The 22039-nt window shown below is 35.9% G+C and overlaps 1 protein-coding gene across 5 annotated transcripts in view; it reads right to left on the bottom strand.

Moving 5' to 3' along the window:
• CSMD3 (CUB and Sushi multiple domains 3) overlaps window positions 1-22039 on the bottom strand; it is a 605611-nt gene that overhangs the window by 565964 nt on the left and 17608 nt on the right. The gene's annotated exons all lie outside the window — the stretch shown is intronic.

Genomic DNA, 22039 nt, shown 5'->3' with positions numbered 1-22039 from the left:
ATACATTAGGGATGCACTATTTTCCATAGTTTATTTACCAGTTCATCCTTCCATGTGATGACAGTAACTGCTTGATGAAGGTGGTCATTAAAACCAGTGAGGGAAATACCTCAGCAGTGGAGTGTTGTTCAGACTTATAAATTGCCATAGGTATAAATTGCCATAGCAGATGAAAAACAGATTCTACGGTTATGAAAGGGGAGTAGAAGTCTCTGGCAGTATAGCTTTTTTGAACAATGTATTCCTTCTCTGCTCATATCTTTCTATTTTAATTCTCTAGTAATTAAACGCCTAAGTAGTAGATTTCTTCAAGACTTCATGTGCAAAAGATCCATCTCTCGTATAGTTAGTACATATTCATGGGAAAAATCTTTGTAATGTTACCTGCAGCTTGAGCAGTAGTTTGAAGGCTACTTATCCCTCATCCTTGGCCTTGTGGATGAATAATGAAAATGTTGCTTAGCTTATAACCTTGCTGTGCAACTCTGAAGAGAAAACTTTTCCACTGTATCCACACATGCGTTCAGTGTTGTTTCTCAATTTTCCTCTCAGGGTTTTGTTACTTTACAGATTCAGGGGTTGGACAAAAATCTGCTCTGTTGTAATATGCTCATTTTCATGTCCTATTAAAATTCAGATAGTTTTGAAGACTAGTGAGCACATCCAGAATTATTTCTTGGTGATTTGCATTGGGAGGGATTACTGACATTAGATTTCTTATATTGCATTACTCTCCATAGAGGATGAAATCCATATTTTACAAGGCAGTCCCATAGTTCAGCCCCAAGTTTAGCCAGTAAAATTTACAAAGTAAAGTATTGTGAAGTTACTACATATATGTATATGGCACGAGCCAGCTGTTATCTACGTATCAGCTACAAACTAGAAGTGTACTTAAGTATATGTTTTATCTTCATTCATTCCTGACAATGGCATCCTACTAGTGGGATTATCCACATGAGAAAGCAATCTAACATCCTCTGAAGTCCTGTACCAATTTTCTCTTCTTTTTTCAACCTTTCCTTATTCAAGGACCTTTGTAAAATTTTAGAAATTCTGTTCACCTTGCTCACCACAGGCATACAGAGATGGTAAAATCTGTGGCAGACAGAGGGGATTATCTTAAACTTTTAAGGGATTGAGTAAATATAAAAGCACAAATTTAATTAATCTTAATTTGACATGGTTTTATAAGGTCAAATTTACAACATCACATATACAGAACATATTTCTTCAAGATTAAATACCTGGCATTAAAAGTGGAAGCACTTCTGTATCCATATAACAGGGACTGCAATGTTAATACTGGTGAAAATGCTTATCAGTACCACATAAAAATCAGAGAAGGAGCTCAGTGATTTTGATCATGATGCCTGAATAAAAATTAGGTCATTCAACCTTAAACTAAGAATTAAATCTGAATTTTCTGCCACTTGGTTCTTATGTCTACATAAAATTTAAAGACCTTTGAATTGAGGGTTAGGCATCTGCTGATGCAGATAGAGCCATAAATGAATTATTTATGCTCCACTGATATTACTACTAGATGCACATATGTATCTTCTGACACTTCTCTTTAGAAACTTGCAGTTTTACTTTAAAGAGGATTATTCCAGAACAAAATACATTAGTTATTACAAAATAATAAATCAGTGGAGAGGTTATTTTTATGTGCATGAGGGAGAAGCAAAAAAAAAAAAAACCCACACGACCCAGCTGAGCATTGCAAGTTTGCATTTCCCAATCAGAAGAGTGTGTGTGAAAGCAAGTGTAGTCTCAATGTCAGAGAAATAAATGCTTTCTATGACAACTACAATACTCGCTTTTGCAAAATGTATTTACTGTACAAAAATATTTTTATTCTGGGACAGTCTCAGCACAGTGTCTGGTTTTAAAGATTAAAGACGCTCAACCTTAGGAAACCCTGGAGGAACAAGTCTCTGCAGAGGAAAGGAACCAATTTTCTTTAAAGTTTTCTTTTATCTATTTCTATACAATTTAATTGTGATGACCCAGATAGGTACTTCATGCTATCATCTTTTGTTATTTTCTGGATGGGGAATACAGTTTAATGACAGCTACAGAAAATGGAAAAATATTTACCACCTATAGGAAAATTTAGCAAACATCATTATATCTAAATCATAAGGAATTTTTATTTATGGATGAATAGGGAATAAATAGAATTTTGAAAGCAGGAGACATAAAAACAATTTCTATGGAGAATATTGTAGACTTTAAAATAAACTTTCAGTCAAAGTTGAGGCATAAAGAACATCCAATATCATAACTTATAAAGCACTGTGAACTACATTCTTTGCAGGCATAAGGAAAGATGTGAGTTCTTTTCCTGGAAAAAAGTTTAATATTTAAAAGGACTAGTTATTATAGCTTCATTAGATATAAAAACCTAGTAAAGATTTATTTTCAGTCCACATAACTGGGGGAAGGACAGCATCAGTTGTGTTTCTCACACTATACATAATGTATAAACCTGAAGCTGCATTTTAATCATCTTCCTAATCTCAATTTTTTCTATATATTATTTAAGGCTTAGATTAACTGTTGTTCACTATGAATAATAAAACCCCATTTTAAGAATAACTGCTTTCTGGCTTAGATGAACTTTCAATCTCTCCTGAGAGATTAGAGGTTTAACTCTTCTGTTTTCATGGGGTTAAGTAGCAGAAAGTGAACACAAAAGTACATCATCTAGAATAGTTCTTCATAAGGAGAAAATTAAGAGTAATCCATACTGCATGACAGTCACATAAAAGGGTGACTCTAAACACAGCTATATCTGGTGAGAGATTTGGAAAGTTAAAAGCAGAAGATTTTTTTGCAGGCAAAAGGAAGATGAAATTGTGATTTCTCCAATTTTTTAATGTCTGTTTGACTTTTTTCTCTAACTTTTACCCATTCAGGATATCTCTGTTCTCCACTTACCAATATGATCTTTGAATTCCCTAACTGCTTCACTTAAGTGTGCACGTTTGTGCCAAGGTTAAACTTAGATGTATAGGGTAAATTAAGTTCTCAGTTTCATTTGACTGTAAATACTGAGTAATTGAAATCAATGGACCTACTCTGATTTATACGAGTGTTACTAATGGCAGAATTTGATGCCTCTGAGGTCGATACCAAGGGTCTTGCACATAAACAACTACATTAACCTGTATCAGCTCTGCAGCTATGTCAAGGATACTGCTATGTGTAAAGTTGCAGCATTTTATCTAGCTGAAGATTAAGTGAATCCAAAACAAAGTACTTTTAATGGCATTAATAAATTTCCATAATGGAGGTGAATTAAGCTGCAGCAAAAGTAGCAACCTTCTGAAATATATAACATGGTCACTCTAATGCCAATACAGTATACACTGGCAATCAGAAACATAAACACTACCTGCATGGGTATGAAGTCATTCCAATGCTCAAAGGCCTCTTTGTTTCCTTTTATGATTTGAAAATATTAGAATATTATTTCTCTGAAATAAATCAAAGTGAATAGGTAACCAAAAAGACTGCAAAGATTAGACACAAGTGGATATTTCTAGCTTATATTTAAAATCTTATTGTCAAGTAAATATAATTGAAAATTATTATAAGCAAAAGTAAATTTTATAGATTTGCCATCCATTTTGCAAATTTAATTTTAGTGTTTTAATATGCTACTCAGTTAAACCATTGAAAACATTAAAATTAGACATAGGCAATATTTTCAAATGGGACAGCTAAAATAAAGTTCTTAAATCTATGATTAAGTTTCAGAAATACTTAGATGGTAACTGATTTTTAATTGCAAAAGGGGTGGGTTCTGGAAACAATGCTACAATCGTATTCTGCAAATTAGAATATATCAATAGTAGAATCCAACCTGCATTAAATTAAGCTGGTCACTGATGGATTCCCAAAGTAAGAAGAAATTAGCAATGTCATTGACCTTAGCAAGTAATATGTGTGCTGCTTGCAGCACCATTACATACATGACAAAATAACAGGACAAGTATCTGGCTAATAAAGCAGAGCTGGTGGATTGGTGAATTGTGAAGAATGTTTTTATTTCCAAGACAGAAAGATTAATAACCAGTTTCATCATGGGAAAGAATAAATTCAATGCAAGACCCACTATATTTGATTTCCTTCTTCTTGCCTCAGCTTTCCTTGTTCTCATACCTTAACTGACCTGGATTTTGCATGTTTTTTGATTTTGATTTCTAATTGACAATAATTTTACCAATTATTTTGAAAGATTCAGTGAATTATTTTAAAAAGTCCTAGCTTTTAATTCGTTTTCTCCAGACTTCCAAGTTGATATTGATAACCAGAATATTTTATATATATTGTTCTATCCAAAAGACATTGTGAGTATATTCTCTGCTTATTTATTCAATTTCCAAATAAAAATAAATACATAAATTAAAAAAAAAAAAGGAAAATAGAAAAGGTAACGATTTGTAATGTAGAGTAAATATGAAAGCTCCATTTTAGACAATGCCAAGCCTTCTCTTTTCATTTCCTGCAGCTTTCCCTTTCTTCCCTTGACAGTTTGCCCTGGCACACACACAAGGAACTCTGCCTGCAGTTGCTCCCCAGCAGTCTTTGGCGGGATCACTTCTACAACACAGATTTAAGCCAAAGCCAAGTATCTTCACCTTTGGAAAACTGTATAAACACTCTGAAATAAATTAATCTGCTTTTATTGGGAAAAGGGGGATAAGGAGAAGCACAAACAGAAAGCAGCACAGGAACAGAGAATTAAACACAAATAGGAATAATTTAAAAGTGAGTGCTACAGCTTAAAAGACACTGACTTTTCTGCAAGCGACATGGTTCTGTTTTTCTACAGAAAAGCAACAATTCAAACTTTTGAGTCCTGCCCACATTAGTATGACCTGGAGTGGCCTCCACCCAAGCCCATTCCTTCTTATATTGGAGCTGTCAGCAACAGCAATATTGGCTGTGTTAATGAAGTTACTGCAGTAGATGCTCTCAATGTTTAATTAGATTATCCAAAATATGACACAAATGGGAAAAAAAGATGAAACAAGGTAGGTATTTACTACCAAGAAGCACAAGAAAAGCAATAAAATGGAATTAATTCTGAAAGGGCCTTTTGCGTTAAGAATCCTGTTTACAATTTTCAGAATAAGTGCAAATGTAGCAGAACCACACACAGGCAGCTCACCATCGTTCGTTCCTCCCTCCCTGTGCTCGCTGTCATGCTCAGTATTCCCTAAACAGTTGAACTCACAAGAATTACCTTCAGGCTCTCTATTTGGTGTTCGTGATTTTGAAATGTTTCAAAATGTTGAAAATTATAAAGAAAATTGATCTAGAGCTCCCCCATGCACAAATTTCTGTAATAATACAAATGTTCTTTCTTATGAAAGATCAAGTTACTTGCCATTCATATTGTTTCAAGTGCTTTCACTTAAAGAAGGAAGAGAAGAAGTAAATCTGACTGACAGGCTAGTGGACAGTGGAATGAAATTTAAATTAGAGAGATAAATCCAATCTCTAATAGGCACAGCAGTTTTATTTGTATCCGTTTAACAGTTTTCCAATTCAATATGTATAACATATTTTTTAATGAACTCATTCATAATGCAGATCTTAGGACACAACACAAGAATTCATGAGAGAAATTCAGTGCTTAGGTCTGATTAAGAGATTTTAAAGTTCTATACTTTTACTTGAAATTTATTTACTCCCTGAAATTACAATATAAAAGATTAATTAAAAATTAAATTAAAGATGTAAAATTTAAATTAAAAGTTAAATTAAATTAAAAATTGTATCTGCAAAAGTTACTGGTTATAAAATCAGTGCTCAGAATAAGCCCATATTTGTAGCAACCAATCATCAAGCATCTTTTCTGTTTGTCCCTCTCAAAACCATATTAATTTATTCCTCCTCAATCAGTTCAGACAATTTGAACAGAAATGCATATGCGGCGTTTTCAGTGCTGTTAAGGTTCATCTGAAGATGTTTGGCTTAAATCTTGTCACTCACTGTTGGCACTAATGAAATGCATAACATTCTCACTCATAAGTCATGAATTTTTCCGTTAAGTGTTTTATATGAGATTTTGTATTCATGAAACAACACAAAGTGATAAGTACAACTAAAAAGGATGGACAGGGTTTTCAACAACCTGACAGAAATCCCTTCTTTTGCAGTCACTAGAAGTATCTTAAATGAGAATAAGATTAGGTCAATTCTAAGGCCTTTCAAAATCTCAGCCTCTATATTATGCCAAGCAAAAAGTTATGCACCTTTTTTAAAAAGGTAGCACACTATCTACATACTCATATTTATTGTACCCATGATGCAAATAATTTTTTCTTAAAAAACCCACAAACCTCTGTAGTCTGTAAACTAGCTCGTTCACATAAGAAAGTAGGCTGCATTTTTCAGTCATCCTTTTTGGCTGTTTTCAGTGAAATGAAATAACAGGTTTTGCTCTAATTAATCAGTTTGATTTTCAGCAATGGAGGTTGCCAGGGGAAAGGGAACCTCGGTCCATCCCATTCCTGGCAGTTTGATGCCGGTGCCAGCAACAGATACCCAGAGCCTGGAGAGGCACTTCAGGTCAGCAGGACAACACCTGAAGAGCGGCATGAAGGAATTCCAGCCACTCCATCCAGTCAGGCAGCCTCACTGGGGCTCCAACTCAAATGCCTCTATTGAAACACAAGCAGCATGGGGAATAAACAAGAGGAGTTGGAGATGTGCACACACACACAGCAGGGATGTGACCTTATTTGCATCAAGGAGACATGGTGGGATGACTCCTACGACTCAAATGTTGGAATGGAAGGATACAGGCTCTTTAGGAAGGACAGACAGGGATGACAAGGGTGAGGTGTCGCCCTCTTTGTCAATGACCAGCTGGAGTGAATGGGCCTCTACCTGGGCATAGGTGAGGACCAAACCAAGAACCTATGGATCAGGATTAAAGGCAGGGCAGGGACAAGTGACATAATCATGGGGATCTGCTATAAGCCATGCAACCAGGAAGCCCCAGTGCATGAGGCCCTCTATAGATAGATAGGAGCAGCCTTATACTCACAAGTCCTCAAGGAGGACTTCAACCACCCAATCTCAGTTGGAGGGACAGCACAGGAGGGCATGAGGAATCCAGGAGGTTCTTAGTATGCAATGGTGATAACTTCCTTCTCCAAGTGATAGAGAAGCCAGCAAGGAGAGATGCTACGCTGGACATTGTTCTCTCCAACAAGGAGGGATTGGTGGAGAATGTGAAACTCAAAGTCAGCCTTGGCTGCAGTGACCATGAAATGGTGGAGTTTGAGATCCTTATGGCAGTGAGGAGGATGTGCAGCAAGCTCACTAGCCTGTATTTCAGAGGAGCAGACTTTGGCCTCTTTGAGGATCTGCTTGGAAGAGTCTATGGAAGAAAGCCCCGGAGGCAAGGAGGGCCCAAGAAAATTGGTTAATGTTCAAGGATATTGGGACAAAGATGATCAGAGAGCTGGAATGACTCTCCTATGAAGAGAAGTTGAGAGAACTGGGATTGCTCAGCCAGGAGAAGGCCCAGGGGAAGACCTCAGAGCAGTCTTCCAGTACCTTAGGGGGCCTACAAGAAACCTGGACAGAGACTTTTTGCAAGGACATGTTGTGATAGGACAAGGGCTTATGGCTTTAAGCAGGAAGATGACAGGTTCATATATTAGGAAGAATTTCTTCATTATGGAAGTACTGAGACACTGGACCAGGTTTCCCAGAGAAACTGTGGATGCCCTATCTCTGGTAGTGTTCAAGGCCAGGCTGGATGGGGCTTTGAGCAACCTGGTCTAGGGGAAGATGTCCCTGTTCACAGCACAGGGGTTTTGGAAGCAGATGGTCTTTTAGATCCCTTCCAGTTCAAACCACTCTATGGTTCTATGCTGTCCCCCTGCAGCACATGAAGGGTCGTGGCGGAGCAGATAACCGTGAAAGACCAAATGTCCGAGAAGGTGGATGTGCCTGAAGGAGGCTGTGACCCTGTGGGTCACTGGAGCAGACTTCTGGCAGGACCAGTGGTTCCATGGAAAGAGGAGGCCACATTGGAGAAGGTTTGATGGCCGGATATGTGACCCTGTGGGGGACCCACACTGGAGCAGTTTGTGAAGGACACATGTTGGAGAAATTTTCAAGATCTATCTCCCATGGGAGGAACTCCACTCTGCAGCAGAGGAAGAGTGGGAAGAGTCCTTCTCTTGAGGATGAAGGAGCAGAAGAGATAACATGTGATAAAGTGACCACAGTTCCCATTCCCAGTCTCTCTTCACCACTGAGGGGAAGGAGGGAGAGAACCTGGGAATGAAATTGAGCTCAGGAAGCAGGAAGGGGTGGGTGGAACATGTTTCATGATTTGGTTTTATTTCCTATTATGCTACTCTGATTTGATTGCTAATAAACTAGAAAAATTTCCTCAGGTTGAATCTGTTTGCCTGTGATGGTAACTGGTGAGTGAACTCTCCCTGCCCTTATCTCAATTCATGAGCCTTTTATTATATTTTCTCTCTGCTGCCCAGCTAAAGAGGGGAATGATGGAGCAGCTCTGGTGGATGTCTGGTGCCTAGCCACTTTGAACCCACCACAGGATTTATTTAATACCATGCGAATACCAAAATTGGTCTGTTGCCCAGGGGATGTTTCATAAAATAGTAACTGAGAAACACCTGGGAAAAAAAGAAAAAAATGCCTGTAATTCAAGGAAGTACTTAAATTTAATTGCCTAATTTTAAATATGTGCTGAACTGTCATTTATTTTAATGAAACTTCAGCTTTATGCATAAGGCTATTGAAGACATTTTCTGCTGCCAAATGGAAGAAAGGTTATTCCTATAAAGAGTTAATATTTGTTTACTCTGAATGTCCTTGCTTTCCTTTGCTTTTCTCCTCTTTGTTCATTTGTTTGTATTTTTAAGTGTTTTTATATACGCACTTTACCTAATAAGCTTTGACAATCATCTTCTAAAAAATAAGAAGAAAAGCAATTGGATTTTTTTTCAGATGGAATTGCTTTTGCTTTAAAATATTCTGGGAAATAGTCTCTGGGAAATATGCTATTGCATGCAATGTTGAAGTGTTCTATGGTATAATAATTAAAAAATCAGATGAATGCATAATTGAATAATTGATGTGTACATGAAAAATATTCTTGCTCAATGCTTTTTTTTTGGGTCTGTGCTTTTGCCTATTATGCTGGGTAATTTCTGAAAGGAAAACCAATCCTTCCAAACATATGCACTCGTTGCATGCACACTTTCCTACTCTTTATAAGTGCTTGGTAGAAGTGGATGTGCCAACTGCAAGGTGATTTCTGAGAAATCTACAAAATCTGGATGAAAGGACTTCAGAATTGCTGGGAAAAAAATAAATATGCTGGAGGCAATCTAAGCTTTTACCTAAGTTAAACACAAGTCATACACAGACAGGAGTAGAACAGCTCTATTCTAGCTTACAACATGCTTTTTTTAGATGGCCTCTGGAAAGAAGGGAGGGAATGCAACAGTACTAAGGGAGCAAGTGAATGCTGTTTGTTCTGTGATACCCATGTAATTGAATACAGCCACACAATTAACTTTACATATTAAGAAATTTGTCTGATTCTTCAAGTCCTGTGGGAATTTTGCCATTCAGTTCAACAGGAAAATAACAGGAAAGAGTTAATAGGATTATTTCCCTGTAAATTAAATTAAACTTGTGTGTGCAGAATCAGACATACAAGTAAAAACACACAGATAGGTATTATGCTGCAAAATGTAAAGATATTTCATAATTTTTCCTAATATTTTGGCTCCTAATAATAGAATCCTTTGCAAATATTATTTGGGACCTATGATATTCCTTTAGGGAATGAAAAGGAATTTTCTCTGCTTAGAAAACATTTTTTTTTTTTTTTGTAAAAGTGAAACTGTAGCAATGAATTATTGAATTTTACATAAAGGTTTGAACATTTATTTTATTACATACTATGCATTAGAAGTTTTAAACATGAAGAAAATCTATATGTGGCTAGTAGAAAGAATATTTTATATATGATGAAACTAATGCAATTCAGAATTCACATGCTGAACTAATCTCATACAGTTTAGACCCACAAACAAAGATTTTTAGAGATGTCAGTTTTATGAGAATGAATTATAAAATGCAGGATAAATAATGTCAGAAGCCTGCCAAGAGCAGCAGACTAAAGAGATGAGAGACTGACTTCCCATTATCAAAATGCACAGACAACAGAGCAGTAACTGTATCTACTATTTCTTGAATACAAAAATATTATTTTAGCATTATTGTTGTGAGCATTTCTTCTTAAAAACAAACAAATAAACAAACAAAAAAACCCACCAAACAAAAAACTCACACCAAAACCCAAGGTCTAGTTTGTTTAGTTTAAGCAACCATGTACAGTAAATGAAAGTAGCTCTCTCTCCCAGCAATATAGATGACAAACAAGGACCATGTGCATGCCAAGTTTCTATGCAGACATTGTAGCACAAAATAGAGAAGGTTTAATCCCTTATAGCACGAAGAGTTGCATTGGCTTGAACTCAGCTATGAGAAACAGAGCGGTTACTGTGTTTTCGCACGTAGCCGTTTCATGCGCGGCCAGTGAATTACTTCTGATGCATTCATATTTTGGGAATTTACAAAACCAGAGGGAAGGAAGGGATAGTTATCCACAGGAAAACAAGATCCACACACTTTTTTAAATACGCATCTGGCAAACTGAGAAAAGTCAGAAGTAAGTGCAATTCCTTGAACAAACTATATACTATTTGACAATAGTTTTTTAATCCTGGTTATTAAAAAAATTCACAGTGTAAGAAATTTAAGCCAAGGTATTTCAATTTTTTTTCATAATTATTAAGATGTATCTTTACTACCTGCTGTTTTGACCCTTAATAAAATGTTTTCCAGTCTTTCCACCTACAGATCTACCAAACAGAGTGATGCATCCATACAGAGCAAATAACATGTCCATGATTTTTCTGTCTACTACATGAGTGTTGATGTAGGTGAAATATTCCTTTTACTTGTAAGGTTTTTTAGAAAGTATTGGGCATACAGAAGTGTTAAACTAAGTTGGGGATTAAATAAGTTACTTGGAAAACCACTGAAGCAACTGGAATTCAAATAAAAGTACCTCTGAAGATTTGAGCATCTTAAATGGGAAACCTTCAAAGTCTGCTTGGCCACCATTAAAAGAATTTTATAAAAAAACCTTAAAAGCCTGGTTTCCTTTAATCAAGAACAATGAAGACTAGATATTCAGAAAAAGGTTTTCACAGAGGTCCAAATGAGAGTAACACTTGGTCTGAATCACCATCAGTCATAACACTCCTGAGTTTGGTTATTTCTACTTAATACTTTTGAAACTGACAAATGAAATTCTTTATGTAGATCAAAAAATGTCATATAAATAACACTGCAAAATAGGACAAGGTTAGGAAGCAATGGATTGGGCATCTAAGCTACCCATTCAACTACCTTATGTGGACTTCTGCGGTAAGATCACAGAATCCGCTGAGTTGGAAGGGACTCACAGCGATCATCAAAGTCCAACTCCCAGCCCTGCACAGGAGCCTCCCCAAGAGTCACACCATATGCCTGAGAGTATCATCCAAAGCTTCTTGGACTCTGTCAGGTTTGGTGCTGTGACCACTTCTCTGGGGAATTTGTTCCAGAGCTCAACCACCTTCTGGGTGAAGAACCCCTTTCTAATATCAAATCTAAACCTCTCCTGACACAGCTTCAGGCCGTTCCCTGGGGTTCTGTCACTGGTCACCAAGTGACAGAGGAGATATCAGTACCTGTCCCTCCTCTTGCCCTCACAAGGAACTTGTAACTGCACGGAGTTATCGCCTCAGTCTCTGCCCTGTGCTTCAATGTGTTCCTTAGTGTTGGATAAAGACAGCTTTGGATACATAAATTTTATCTCTGTGAAAATTATGATCCAGAAATCTCCTTTTTCACTGACATCTTACTTGGGGAAGAAAACAACTCTGTATTACTCAGTATCTTCTTAAAAGTTTCATGAGTGCCTAAAACCCACTCTGAACATGTCTTGTGTTTCAGTATGATGGTGTTGAGACACTGAGAAGGTATCTGATACTTAGCCTGGACTTGATCTAAACAGGATCAAGGATATCCTTTTTCTCATACCTGCAGAACATCTAGTAGGCATTCTCAAAATACATCTAAAAGATTAGGTCTCTGCTCTATCCTAATCTTCTATGTTCAATGAAGGGCAATGAAGATGAAGTGTCCAGAAAACATTTCTTATGAGGAGTGGCTGAGGGAACTGGGACTGTTTTGTCTGAAGAAGAGGAGGCTCAGGGGAGACCTCATCGCTCTGTACAACTACCTGAATGGAGGTGGGAGTTTGGTCTCTTCTGTCACGTCTCAAATGAAAGGGTGAGAGGAAAGGGCCTTAAGCTGAACCAGAGGAGGTTCAGATGAGTTATTAGAATAAAAAAAAAAAAACCCAACACTTAATGAGTTGTTAGACACTGGACTAAGTTGCCCAGGGATGTGGTATAGTCACCATCTCTGGAAGAGTTCAAAAGGGGTCTGGATGTGACACTTTCGGATATGGTTTAGGGGTTGATGGACTAGATAATATTAAGGTTCTCTTCCACTCTTGACGATTCTGTGATTTTTACAAAATGCTATGAAGGTCACAACTTTACTCAAAATACATCAATTCAATGTGACACTCTGTTCCTCCTTCTGTTCTCAAAAACCTCCCAGAGGAAAGAAAAAAAAAAAAACAACAAACAACCAGAAATACTACAATGAAGATTATAATTATAGTATTCTTCCTTGTTCAGAAATTGTCACTTCTTCTTGAGGGAATTAGGTTGTCTTCTAGATTTCCCTAAACAGACTATGATTCTTGGACATTTTCCAGTCCCCATTTGTAGTCATTCTATTGTTATCTGGCAAAAAGAAAGAGGAGGGAAAAAAAAAAAAAAAAGAAAGTACATTCAGATCATTCAGATGGAAGGAAAGATCAAGAATACAAGCCATAAAATATCCTTGGTTCATGCAGTAATAACCACTGAAATAATTTTTCTTTTTCAGTTATACATCAAACTGAATGATGAATATAAAGTTGTAAGTAGAATTCCCTGCCTTGAATCTTATAATAGCTGTTGGCCAATACAACTATAGCAAACATGGACAAAACCTTCCAAACTTGAGAGAAAAGAAAAAAAAAAAAGGGGGATAAATTTAAAATTTATATTGATTTGAACTTGCAATGAATAGAACAAATACATTCCAAAATAGAATATTTACATACAACTGAGACACTGAAATGTGAAAGTGCAAGACAAATACTAAAGCCTGTATCTCCATAACTTTGCATCTGGTCTGATTTTCTACAACCTTGCAATCCCTTTTATCAGTGCAAAATTATTATAAGAACGATTAAAGGACAGAGCTAAAAAATAATTAGTATCTTAAAGATTTATTCATGACTACACAATAGTAATGTAGTGGAGAAACATATTAATATTAAATACTTTAATATGTTGTTTATTACAGCAGTGATCATTCCGTACTGGCTGTTTGGTTGGCCTATTGACGTACATATTAGAAAGGATACCAAGGGGGTAAAGAAAGTTTGGCCCATTTTTTTTTCTGAGATTTCTGAATGTTTCAGCATATTGTGTAGCTAGTGTTATTTTTCTGCAATCCAGGGGAGGGAATTTAGTGAGTAGATGTTAAAATTACCACTCTGATGTTTGGCAAAGACGTGTTCCACTTCTATTAAATGGAATGTGGACAATAATAGAGACCTTCAGAATGCATATTTGAAAAAGATCAGGATATTTACAGATTGGTAGGCATATTTTTACTGATTATCTAATCTATAATGTGAGAATTTGTTGTTCATTAGTTCATGCTAGAAAAAAAAATCCTTGAAGAAACCACAAAATTTTCCTTTATTGCAGATTGATAACTGATTAAATGTGAAAAGGTTCCACTTAAAATTTGTTTGTGACATTCCAGCAAAATATTTTCCATTTTGGACTTTAATATAAAAAAATCCCAACAAAAAACAAACAAACTTTGAAGATAATTAGGTTATTGTTATATGCATTTTGATTAATCATTAGCCAGTTTATTGAAACATGCTTAGGAGATTAAAAACTTTTGAAGTCCAGTTTATTTACAGGCCAAGAACTCCACAGAGATGAGGTCTGATTCTTCATCTCTGTGAGTGCTATTTCGCCATTAATGTCCTTGAAAAATGGACATAAATCACTACTGCCATTGGAAATGCAAAATTATCACTTGGTTTTATTTAGAGAAACTGTGCTTTTCAAAAGCAACAAGCAGTCAATAATTAGACCCACTGAATCAACTACACATGTAGTTTCCACCATTATTACGTGACGATATTTCTGAAATACTGACATATACAAGGTGCATTTTGTGCTACACACTGCATAAAGACAGGAAAGACGCTGATTTCAATTTGAGAAGACTGCAGTCTAAACAGAATACAGGATACTGCAAGTGCATGCAGACTAGGGAGCACAAGATTGTGGAGACTGGGGAGCACAATAAGGAAACAATAAGATGGTGCTAATCACCATGAACTGTGGAGCTCTCAGCTCACCACCTGCCTTGACAGGTACCAGGTTTGGAGAACTTGCAGCAAAGGAGCATCTTAAAAAGGAATCATTCATAGAGCATGTCAAAAAACTTATATGGATTCCTTCTTTACCAGTCTCATTTACCAGATCTCGCACATATGTTGTGGAAGTACAGTTATTTGTATATTTTACTCAATAGTAATGATTCTCATATGCATTTATTGTATGTGTGTCCTTTTCCAATGGCTTTGACTCTATGTACATGTATGTTACTAGTAGCTAGCTCCACTTAATGTTTCACATAGTAAAGGCAAAGTTTTTAAAGTCTGTCAAAAAAAGTAAAACCTAGAAATTAAAGGCCTGTGTCAGTTACATTTTATATATTATTGCACTAGTCTGTTTATTTTAAATTGAAGGCAGATCAGTACTGAAAAGTGGTATAAAACCTAACGTCTTATTAGGAAAAAAAATTAGCAATTTACAATAATATAAAACACCTCTTGGAGATCATTTTTTTATACCTAGTAAGATATGTAAGACAACATGGTTAGTATTTTACATTTACTCATAGAAAAGGAGAGGATTTATCATGGATATTTGTTAACAGAGCTGTTCTGGAATCAGGAGATATGGCTTCAGCTTTCTGCTTGACCAAAGACTTCTATAACTTTGAGAAGTCACTTGGGACATTTTAAAAATTCTTTAAGACTTTTAAAAGGTATTTTCCAGATAAGCTACAGCATGACTTTGAAAAATGTAGTACCTAATACCTATCGAAATAATGGGTCTTAGACATTTAGGCTTCTGTCAGTTCTGCTAGGAACTTGCCTGGATCATTAGGTACCTAAATACCCTGAAAAAATCTGGCCCATAACTGACTTGCAGAAAGATTTTCTATCTGCAAGCAAGGTAATAGGTTTAGCCATTCCCTCATGACATTGGTATAAGGAAATATGCATTAAAGATTATAGCACTGCTAGATATTAAAGCATGGGATGGTATATCAAAATGTAAGACAGATCATTAAGAAATGTCATATTAATGGTGCAGTCACATCTGGAAAACTGCACACAGTAGTGCCCAGCCTGTCCCAGAGATGACACTGCAGAATTAAAGGTGGTTTAAAGACTGTGACAAAAAGGATTAAGTGCATTGAAAAAACGATTTTAATGGAACTTGAAAAGACTTGAAAGAATTTCAGCAACTGAAAAAACAAAAAAGCAACCAAACTTCCAATCAGGATCTTATGTAAATGATCTGGTCTGCTCACTGTTCTAGATCCCTTGTGCTTTCTATCAATTTACTTGAATTTACACATTTGTCTAACATGTTTTAGCTCTATTTGTTTTCCTTTTCTCTTTTCTTTCTGATCCATTATCTGTCAGATAGTTTGTAGTAATAAAAGGATTTTATAATAAAAGTCAATATCTATATGTGTTTCATTTCAGGGTATATCTTTGTCTCTGCTTTTTCTGTGTGTGTGTTGTTGGTGGTTTTTTTTTTTTTTGGTAGTCCAGAGTTGGCCATCCTCTTTTCTCTATAGCTACTGAATAGATCAAAGGAACACTTCAAACATCCATTGAAATACATGTGAATTTAATGCATAGCACTGCTAATGACTGAAGATTTTGCATGGACTTAATGTACTGATGAAGCACCAACTGTTATTAGATTGTTGATAGAAGATAATCCAAAGTGCTGCAATGCATGATAGAGTTAAAAAAAGTTATAAATACTCTCACAACATGACAGACTATGTCTAATCAATCTGTTCTGGATCAGCTGTCTTTAGAATCTGTTCTGGAAACATTTTTCCTCTTCTTTTTTTCTCCCTAACAATTCTGCTTCACATATACTGCATTTCTATTTTACAATCACTTCATATTATTTTAGTGGATTTATGGACCAGGATTTTGCACAACAGCATCTTTGTTGCATTGTTGTATTTGAAAGTAAGCCTGTTATCCCAAAATACAGAAGCCCACTTTTGGCATGTGAGTAAAGCAATTCAGTTAGAAATGGGTAAGTTAAGGCAACTATTATTAGGAAAGAGAGTGAGTCTAACAAATAATCCCACTTTCTAATAAATCACTATAAAACAGATAATACTATGAAGAGACACCACTGAGAAAACTGGACCTAAGTCTTAATTACCACAAAATATTTTACATCCCACTAATAGTATGTGACAGTTAATGTATTAACAGACTTGAAAAACAAGACAAATTAAAATCCTCATAGTCAGCTTGAAAGCTTTTTAAACATACTTCAACATCCACTAACTAGAAAGGATTATCACATTCTTTATGTCTAAGCAGAATTATCAAAATCCTTTAAGATAAATTTAACTGTCAGAGATCATTAGAAAACTAGTATTCTGTGAAGGATAATATTTCTTTACTAACATCTTAAAACAGTGACAATATTTACTAGCTGACACCACATGAAATTCAGCTTTTAAATATGCTGCTCCTAATCAGTGGTAGAGAGAACTGAGAATTGAATTTTTGAATAAAAGTAACCAAATCACTGTGCAGATCATCTGCCTGGGTGTCACCTTCTTCCCTACACACTTATTTTCCTTTCCATGACTTCAAACATAGAACATGTGAGCTTTATTTTGAATGTCAAACCATGATTATATGATCATATATTGTAATTTCTTTTTAGCAACGAAAAAGAAATATTTCTGTATGTTACGATTTTAAGCAACTAGTGCTGGATTTACGTATGTTTCACTGCTCACATCTGTGATGTCTGTTTTGCTGTGGAACTGAAACCCTGTGAAGTCAGCAATGGGCCCAATGAACTGTGCAATCTGAAGTATAGTGCTGTTTGGTTCAGTATTTGACTGTGAACATGTAATCCAGAAACAGTGAGGTAGGTATGTCACTCTCTGTGAGACACTATGTTTTAAACACTTGCCATGGGATCTTTTATTTAACTATATTTTAAATAATAACAATTTAAATATTATATTATTATTATTAATTTCAATGTTATTAATTTATTTTATTTAATTATATTTTACCCTATTGTAATAGCTGAGCAAATGGTAACTAAAACTGATTGATATGCTAATTTCTTTAATGACTCAGTTTAAAGTTTTTACCTAGCCTAGAATATGTGAGGCAAATAACAGCTTGATTAGGTAACTACTTCAGTTTATTCTATACATATTTTAGGTATAGATATGAAGCAATGGAGAGAATTCTGCTTCAAAGAGCATTTTAACTTTTTCTCACTGCTAACACAGTAAGATTCTGGTCTTTTCCTTCGTAAAGACTAATAACACCAGATGCCTGAGATATTTTTTCAGGTAGTAAACTCAAGAATATATAAGTTAAGAAATGTCATAACGACAAATTTCCTTTTTTTCAAAAGCTGCAATGAAAATGTCCTTTTAGGATGAACATTTTCTCTGTGAGGGGTATAATGTCAATATTATGTACTGCATGAAAACCAGATCACCATTTAAGGAGGCTGGTCAAGATAACACAGAACTAAGGAAGAATTGAAATCTGGTAATTCTGCTGTAAACTTCCTTAGAAAGTCTAATTGCCAGCTGAGAAAAGGTAAAAATAATTTAAAAAATGTTACAATACATCTGCTTTTAACTATTTAACTTTTGGATGACTTTCATTGAGATCTACAGATGGCTCCCTGAAACTGCAATTCCCCATTACATCTCAACACATTTGCAGTTCAGACATTGTCACTAGCCAAGGCATTTGTAACTGTACATAGATTACTTCCTTTTGTTATGTTCCTCCTTGAAAAATCACCTCCCACTCCCTTGTCATTCACATGTCCCTCAACGTACAAATGTTTTCATACAGTGCAAGCACAATACAATAACTGGCATCAAACAAAGAGATCCATGAACACACTAGGGTAAGGAAGCTGGCTGCTAAAGAAACTGGTCTTCATTATGACTGCATCTTCTTGTTCTTCTCTATTGGAGGGGAAAGTATAGAGGCTATTGCCAAAAGCGTCATTAGCCTGAGAAATTTTCTCTAAGTTTTAGGCAAAGTAACAATGATAGGAATACTGAAGCCATCCTCAAACATTTCCTATGCAGTGAGAAAGTGAAGAGTTGAAATTTTGTATCATGCTTGTCTTAACTTTTCTGACTAATCTGGTATAAATTCGACAAACTTAATTGTGAATTACTGCTGATGTTCTTACCATTGTGTAATTTAGGAGGGAATAAAGGTAGAAAAAAAAAAATCTGTTATGCAACAAAACACTAATAGGAGAGTACAGATAGAATGAGCAAACTTCACAGGCAGAAGAAAACATCCTAGGAAAATGAGAAGCATAAAGAATATAATTTGAAAATAATATGATGTTTGTATGCAAATAAGATACTGATGATCTCCCTTTTCCTTGCACTATATTCAGCTAATTTGCCATGAGGCAATGTAGAAAGTGATAACAGTGAACTAGTATAGTAGGAAACCTTTGAATGTTCAAAGGAGACATTCAATCTTTTAAGGCTCACAATATAATGTAGTGTGAAATTGTTATAATATGGTGGGAAACGGCCTACTTAGCACAGAGGATGCTCCACTCTGCATGGCTGCTTTCTGCTCCCTGCAGGAGCATCCAAGCTCCCTGCAGGTCCATGCGCTCTGTACAGGTGAGCAGCTAGGCTGGCTCATGACAGACAAACCTCCCAGCTGAAGAGAGAAAACAACAGTAAGATACCTAAAAGAATTGTATGGCTTGCTATCTAAGTAATGTTTGCATACAAGTAATGAGTTTTAACCCAAAGGACAGGAAAGGGTATAATGAACAGAAATTCATACTGTCTCAATGAGCCGCACCTCTGGAGGCAGGCCAGAACATGTTGCCCTAAATGCTCACACAAGGATTATTTGGCTCTTTTTTCCTCCTTTCTCACTCCCAACAGGGAAAGTCATCCATTGTTTGCAAAAGCTCATAATTATGCTGAGGTAAAAAGAACCCCTAGATCTCGTCTCAAATAAGAACAGACTAACCAACCAACCAAACAATCAAACAAAAACTGACCATAAAGTTTATAATGGGAACAGTAACAGAAATTGATTTTGGTGAGGTTGCCTAAGCAGTTTTGATACACAGGTGTTCAAATTGCCTTGGGGAGTAGGATATTTCAAAGGCAAAACTAAGAGTCTTAATTTAGTTACAGTTAACTAGCAACTTACAGTGCATTTTTCTCAAAGTGCAGAAACAAGCAACAATTACTTTTTCTTATTATTTTTGAGAGTATGGAACTTTTTTCTCAAATGTATATGAGTCTTTGAAATCTGTAGAATGAGAGGCACTTGGGGAATCCTCCCTTTTTTCTTCCATTTTCTGAAGCTTTTTTTTTCCTTTTTTAGGAACCAATAGAAATAAATTTTTAAAAATATGCTCTTACAGCAGATTGAGTTCATAACCATGAGTGCAAGAGAAAACAGACATGCACGTATGTCTATTTTGTAATTGTGTACCAGCAATTCAAGAACCTGCTGCCCCTCAGCTGAAATGTGCTGATTGATTGTAGCAAGTAAATTATTTCAGCACTTATAACTGCGTAAGTTTGTTTGTACTGTGGTATTCCCTGAATTGCAAGAATGCACATGCAGAAAGTTTCAGAAGTTGACACAGATAGTCAGAAAGCACAGAAAGATAAGACACTGAGCATGGGTCTAAATGGCCATGTTGATACAGTTGCTTGGCTATGGTTTTAATTACTTGTATATTTAAGCATTTTAAATAAGATTATTCGCTCCACTAGACAGCAGGAAAATGTTTGATTTCAGATGCAAATCATGACATATTAATGAGCTCAAACTCAGAAATAATCCATAAATAAATGCAAAATGAAATGTAATACAATTATGAAAGTGGGATAATTCTCAGAGAAAAAAAGTATCTCTTTCATGTATGAAAGAACTATTCTGACAATTTTGAAAATCTTGCACAGTCTCATTCCTAAATCGTACAGTAACAGACTCATAACCCCAATACTGAAACATCAGTAAAATGTGTGCTTAAATCTCATAGAAACTGGCAGAAATCACGCATTATCTGAGAGTTTATTTGAAGAGCAGTGTGTTTTTTTCCTCCTAGTGAAAAATCTAACTCCCAGGAACTTAGTTTCACATAGTCACAGAATCAACCAGATTGGAAAAGACCTCTGAGATCATTGAGTTCAATCCATGACCCAACACCAACCTGTCAAATAGACCATGGAACTCAGTGCCACATCCAGTCTCTTCTTAAGTACCTCCAGGGACAGTGAATCCACCACCTCCCTGCACAGCCCGTTCCGTGTCGAATTACTCTCTCCGTAAAGACTTTCTTTCTAATGTCTAACCTAAACTTCCCCTGGCACAGCTTAAGACTGTGCCTCTTGTCCTACTGTTGGTTGCCTGTGAGAAGAGACTGACCCCCACCTTGCTCCAACCTCCTCTCAGGTAGTTGTAGAGAGTGATGAGGTCTCCTCTGAGCCTCCTCTTCTCCAGGCTGAACAACCCCAGCTCCCTCAGCCTCTCCTCACAGGGCTTGTGCTCCAGTCCCTTCACCAGCCTTCAACACAGTTTGATCTTGAACATTAGCTTTTTTGTGCTGCCTGCATGGATCTGGACTCATCCGGCTTCTCCAAGTAGTTATAAAACAAACCATTTATTACTGTTTCTTAATGTGCAGATATGAGAAGATATTACTTGCTCTTTTTCACTTTGCTATTTATGTAACTGAAAAAAATATTGCAATGCTAAGCCTTGAAAGGCCATATAAATAGGTTTTTATGAATAATTATTCATGATTTCCATCTGTTTAAAGTAATTAAAGCAGATGATATTTGACCCACTAACTTCAAGATTTTATTTTTTGTTTTTCTCTAGCAAAGGACAGTAGCAATTCCCTTGAAGCCAATTTCTTACACAACTGTAAAAACCTGACAACTTCAAAGTGCATTTTGAACTGCAAGATATATATACTGATTTTTTTGGGCAGTATACTGGTAAACTCCATACCAAAGTACCTTTACTAACCCACAGATAATGAAGCTGTTTAACAGAGAAATTATCTTATTCCATTTTTCTCCTGATCATTATCTTCAAGAATGCTGTTATTTGGTTTGGAACTGTGCATATTGTATTTCGCTCATATTTATTAATTTTGTATTCACACAAGAAACCAAGCTCATGAAAATTCTACACTGAGGAGACTCCAAAACAGCAGTTAATGCAGTTTTTGGCAACAGTCATAGTGATAAGCAGGCAAAAAAGTTCTCTCTGTTTCTGTAACATCAGAGAAATATACATATCCTCAATCTTCAAGATCGCAATCAAGTCAAACATCTGCACTGTAATAACAGTGTTTTCTTAGAATCAGATATTTAAATGGTTTCTCAAAGGACTATAAACAACCTCAGCTTTCATTCAATC

Source organism: Myiozetetes cayanensis, unplaced genomic scaffold (assembly GCF_022539395.1).
Source record: "Myiozetetes cayanensis isolate MyiCay16 unplaced genomic scaffold, myiCay2020 scf1, whole genome shotgun sequence".
Taxonomy (NCBI): domain Eukaryota; kingdom Metazoa; phylum Chordata; class Aves; order Passeriformes; family Tyrannidae; genus Myiozetetes; species Myiozetetes cayanensis.
Note: the sequence above shows the minus strand (reverse complement) of the source record. Positions and strands in the feature narration are given on the sequence as shown.